This window comes from Nicotiana attenuata, chromosome 6 (genome assembly GCF_001879085.1).
Source record: "Nicotiana attenuata strain UT chromosome 6, NIATTr2, whole genome shotgun sequence".
Taxonomy (NCBI): domain Eukaryota; kingdom Viridiplantae; phylum Streptophyta; class Magnoliopsida; order Solanales; family Solanaceae; genus Nicotiana; species Nicotiana attenuata.
In genome coordinates, this window is record NC_031994.1 from 3,684,831 (window position 1) to 3,690,830 (window position 6,000).

Sequence of the window (6,000 nt, forward strand, 5' to 3'; positions counted from 1 at the left end):
AGAATTTTTTGGTTCATAGAAGTTGTAAACTTCACCAACTATTCGGTAAGTTAAATCTTGTTTTATTTATATCTGGTTCATAGTCTATAAGACACCAGATGAATTTTATTATACCCCAAACCCAACAAATTATCTCTCTTTCTTACTTTATTTAATATTTATTTTTTATATCCCTTTTGAGATATGTGGGGGATTGTTGAAAAATTAGTGATATCTTAAAAGGTAATGTCCATCTTGGTTTGGGAAAACTTTTCTCTTTGAAATAGTATTTACATCTACTTATTATTTAGTAAGTTATTTTACAATTAATAGAATCAAACTAGTCGTTAACTAGCCGTTGGAGCAACAACTATATAAACATAGTTTTTAAAGAGCTAAAGACACACTTTCTAACACAACCTTCTAAATCTTCTTCTTCCCCCTATACGCTGGGTTTTCTTGTAGAATTTTCTGCTAGTTCTGTTCTTAGTTTAATAACTGGAAGAGCTTGTTGAATCTTGAGGGATACGCCTAATTTTATTTATCATTGTGTGGACGAAATATCCTTAAGGACAGTATCTTTGACACGCCTCAAGCTAATTCTTATTCTCCATAACCTATTTTTCCAACACATACTACTCTTGTATTTTCATAGCGCCGGACCTTATTTACTGGTTATTGTTTTTGCTTTCTATCTATGTACTGGTTCGTGTGATATTGTTATTATTTCTATGGTTTTTGTTGATGGCACTGATATATTGTCTTTTTTTGTCTTCTTGAGCCGATGGTCTATCGGAAACAACCGCTCTACCCCTTGGGGTAGAGGTAAGGTCTGCGTACACTACCCTTCCCAAATCCCACTTGTGGGATTTTACTGGGTCGTCGTTGTTGCTGTAATGAACACATCCAGATAGGGACATGGGCATCTGCAATCATTTTTCTTGATTCAATGGTCACAACCTGTGATTACTGGATGAGTTGTTTCATATTTTGCCCTTGTTTTTTCAGATAACTCAATTGTATAGATAAGAAGAATATATCTTAATTAAGCACTATTAGCAAAAGTAACACTTGCTAAACAGCACAATAGGAATATGCAAAATTCAAAAGCAAGTATTATTGAGGAGGATTGGCCCCCTTTACAGAATGGTCACATATATAGAATAAAGGATGGAGTTTTATCTGAGGTTTTCTTATCCAGAATATTCATCTTGTCTGGTTAAAAATGGTGATTAGGATTCCTCCTTATCAAATCCTATGTCAACACGCGCGCTTCTGTGCTTAGGTGGAATCATCTATGGTTGCCATGTCAGCATTTGAGGCCCCGTGTTGAGATGGTTAATTATGTAAAAGTGACTATATACTTGTAAAGTGGCTAGTTAGTTAATTTGTTAGAGGCTATTTTTGCTATTCATTTTAGTTAGGATATTTTGTATATATATTGATGCTACAGATGTAAAAAAGGTCAGTTGACCCATTCTAGATTCTTCTTTCTTCTCTTTCTTCCTTATGCAAAACTCTGTCTCTCCGATCTCCATTGTAGCTCACCTCGAGCTTGAGTGAGGTGAGGACCTGTGTTTTACATGGTATCAGAGCTCGGCCATCCCACTACGATCGTCTCTTTTGTTCTTTTACTTTCTTCAGTACATTGTCTCTTCGATTTAGCCCTAGTTTTGATCGATTTCTGAGGTCTGTTCGATTTGCCCAAATTTGAGTGCCTAATCAAAGGCTTCTTCTTCCAACAGTGAAATACTAGCATAACTAGCTTCGACTTCTCATGGCTGTGGACGATTTGAACGACATAGATACTACAACAGTGAATGTAGGAATTCAAGGAAATTCCGAAATCGATACTAGTGATCCTTTGTATTTACACCCGTCAGATAACCCTGGTGCTATGCTTGTGTCAACTCCTTTCTGCGGAGTTGGCAATCGATCATGGAGGCGCAGTGTATTGCGAGAACGCTCAGTCGAAAATAAACTAGGGTTCATAAATGGTGAATGCAAGCGCCTAGATCCCCACTCGCCCACTTTCCGTCAGTGGGAGCGATGTGATGATATGGTAACCTCTTGGATCCTCAATTCTCTCTCGAAGGACATTACAGACAGTGTTGAATACGCGAATGATGCTGTGGAGTTATGGATTGAGTTAGAGGATCGATATGAGCAAACAAATGGAGCTAGACTGTATCAAATTCAGAAGGAAATCAATGATACATCCCAGGGGACTCTTGATATCACCAGCTACTACACTAAATTGAAAAAGCTTTGGGAGGAATTGAGCACTTTGAGCAAGAGATCCCAGTGAAGCTGTAATTGTACTTGTGGTGCCAAGGAAAACTTCTATAAAGATGAACAAGATAGGCGACTAATCCAGTTCCTTATGGGTTTGAATGAAACATACACTGTGATTCGAGGAAGCATCCTGATGATGAATCTGTTGCCGACATTGGCTCAAGCCTTTTCTTTGCTGATACTAGATGAGAAACAGAGAGAAATCAAGCTAAATACTCAATTGTTCATTGAGTCCACATCACTGAATGCCACCAGCTCTAGGTCAAATGCCTATAGGACCAATTACTCACCCAACAATGGTAATTACAGTGGCTATGGTAGGGGAAGACCTATGTGTGACTACTGCAAAAAGCCCGGACACACTAAATTCTGGCCACTCACGCAATCAAAATCACAATCCTAATCAAAGCTTCAATCAAGGTCAAGGTTTTAATCGAGGTCAGAGTTTCAACAGAGGAAAAAAGGGTGGTGGCCAATGTTCATAATGACACACCTTGCAACAAGGTAGAGGAAACCACTGACTTGGATAAAGACCAAAATATTAGCCTGTCAAAAGAGCAGTATGGACAATTCATGAGCATGTTGCAACACTTCCAAGCTGGGAATGGAACAAAACATATGAATGCTGGCAATTCCACCAATGGAGCTGTGAACTTTGCAGGTATAGTAGTCTGCACCTCCTCTATTGATTTTGGTAAATTGTCCTATGAGTGTTTCAAAAACAAGATTGACTCATGGATGTTAGACTCAGGAGCCTCAAATCATATGACCTTTAATAGATCCCTTCTTACCAATATTGCGACACTACCTTACACACTTCTAGTTGTCCTCCCAAATGGCTATAAAGTAAAGATAACAGAAATTAGTAGTGCAACACTTGTGCCTGATATCATCTTGCATAGAGTAATGTTTATACCCTCTTTTAAATACAATCTGATTTCTATTCACTGTCTAGCCAGTACTAATCCCAAAAGTATAGTAGCCTTTACTGATCACCTTTGCATTCTGCAGGCCCCTTCAATGAAGAGGCCTCTGGAGATTGGTAAGGCCTATGATGGTCTGTACTTTCTTTGTCCAAAGTGTCTGAGGAATAGGTATACAAATTCTGTAGTCAACAATTCAGCTTCTTGCCTTAATGATAGGATTCACTGCACATACAATTCACCCTGTCATGGTCATTCATTTGTACATAGTCCAATCTCCACAAATAAGTGTGTATCTTTTCCCCCTGTAAATAGTTCAAGTTCAAGCAATAAAAATCAGAGTTTTGTTTCTGTTTTGAATTCTTGTACATCCACTGGTTATGATATGAACATTTTGTGGCACAATAGATTAGGGCATGTACCCTTTGTTAAAATGAGAGGGATCTCATCTATCCCTGTCTCCTTCCCATCCAAACAACCTTTCCTCTGTTCCATTTGTCCAATGGCTAGACAAGGGAGACTTCCATTCCCTCAGAAGACCAACTTCACAACTGAAAGTTTCCAATTACTACACATAGACATATGGGGACCTTATCATGTGACAACACATGATAATTACAAATATTTCCTTACAATGGTAGATGATTACAGTAGGTGCACTTGGACAAACCTTCTAACTTGCAAAAGCAATACCCTACAAGTTATAAAAACATTTGTTTCCATGGTTGAGACTCAATTCAACACCAAAATCAAAACTATTAGATCTGACAATGGTTCAGAATTTACTAGTAGAGAGGCAAACCTTTTCTTTCAATCCAAAGGCATCATCCATCAAAGGAGTTGTCCCTACACACCACAACAGAATGGTATAGTAGAAAGAAAACATAAATACCTCTTGGAAACTGCTAGAGCTCTTTTATTCCAATCAAAATTGCCTGTGAAGTACTGGGGTGAATGTGTTCTGTGTGCAACCTACATTATAAATAGACTACCCTCTTCTCATAGTCACCCTAATCCCCATTTGAACTACTTTACAAAAGAAAACCAACATACTCCCACATGAAAAGTTTTGGGTATCTGTGTTATCCTTCTATGCCTAAGGTGCATAAGGACAAATTTGAACCCAGAACATCACCACATGTATTCATCGGTTACCCTTATGGAGTCAAGGGGTGCAAGGTCCTAAATCTTGCCACTAAAAAGATACATATCTCCAGGGATGTTATCTTCATTGAAAGTGTATTCCCATTTACTCTAACATCTGAAACTGCATCTTTCCCCTCTATCTTCAATAATCCTGTTCCCTTCATTGATTGTTCTCCTCAGGATGATAGACATCTCTATGATAGTGATAATGGCACAAGTATTGCACATAATCAATCTTTAGAACATGATATTCCTTTAACACCTGTCAGACCTTCCATGCCATCTGAACCTTCTCCCTCCTTACCACAATTTGACACACCACAGTCTTCAAACCGCAGCACATCACCTGTTGGGGATCAACCAGCCACACCTCCATTACCCTAAGGAAATCACAAAGACCTCTCAAAACACCACTATATTTACAATATTACCTACACTCTCTTCCAAAATTGAAGTCACCATCGCCTGTTGATCACTGTAATTCAGCTACACCATTCTCTCTTAATGTTGCATTTTCCAAGAGTCATCATGTTTCCCCTGATACTCTGATTCCTGAAAGTCAAAGTCTTGTAAGAGATATTTGCAGTGATAGTGAACCTTCATCATATGAAGAGGCAGCTATGAATCCTGCCTGGCAATCAGCTATGAACCAAGATTTTGAAGCACTACATGCCAACCATACTTGGGACCTAGTTCCCCTGCCTGTTGGGAAGAATACAATAGGATGTAAATGGTTGTATAAGGTAAAACACAAAGTAGATGGGAGTGTAAAAAGACTCAAATCTATGCTAGTTGTGAAAGGGTATACCCAACAAGCAGGGCATTGACTGTACAGAGACATTCTCCCCTATAGTCAAGATGACTACTGTGAGGTCTCTAATAGCTGTTGATGTGAAGAAAGGGTGACACGTGTCCCAATTGGATGTGAATAATGCCTTCCTACATGGTGACCTAAATGAAGAAGTCTACATGGAGGTTCCTCAGGGCCTGGCAGTAGACAATTCAGAGTTGGTTTGCAAGCTCAACAAGTCACTCTATGGGCTGAAACAAGCCAGTAGGCAATGGTATGCCAAGCTTACTGAAGCCTTATGTTCAAGGGGTTATGCACACTCTATGTATGACTACTCTTTATTTTACAAGAAAACTGAAAACACAACTGTCTATATAGCAGTGTATGTAGATGACATTGTGGTGACAAGCACTAACGCAATGGAGATTGAAGAACTGGAAGCCTTTCTGAATGATAGCTTCAAGATAAAAGATTTGGGTAGGCTACACTATTTTCTGGGACTAGAAGTTCTTTACAAAGCTGATGGTGTGATAATATCTCAGAGGAAGTTCACCCTTGACTTGCTCAAAGAATATCAGTGCATGGAACATAACAGCTTTGCTTCACCACTAGATCCAACAGTCAAACTCAGAGCAAAAGAATGAGAAGTTCTGACTGATCCTACCTACTATAGAAAACTAGTAGGAAAGCTTAGCTTCCTCACAAATACTAGATTGGATATAGCCTACAGTGTACAGAATCTGAGCCAGTTCATGGATGACCCTGGACAACCTCACTTGAAAGCAGCTTTTCATCTTCTTAGATATTTGAAGGGGGACCCAACTCTCGGGATTTTCCTATCCAAGGATGTAGATTATACTATCAAGG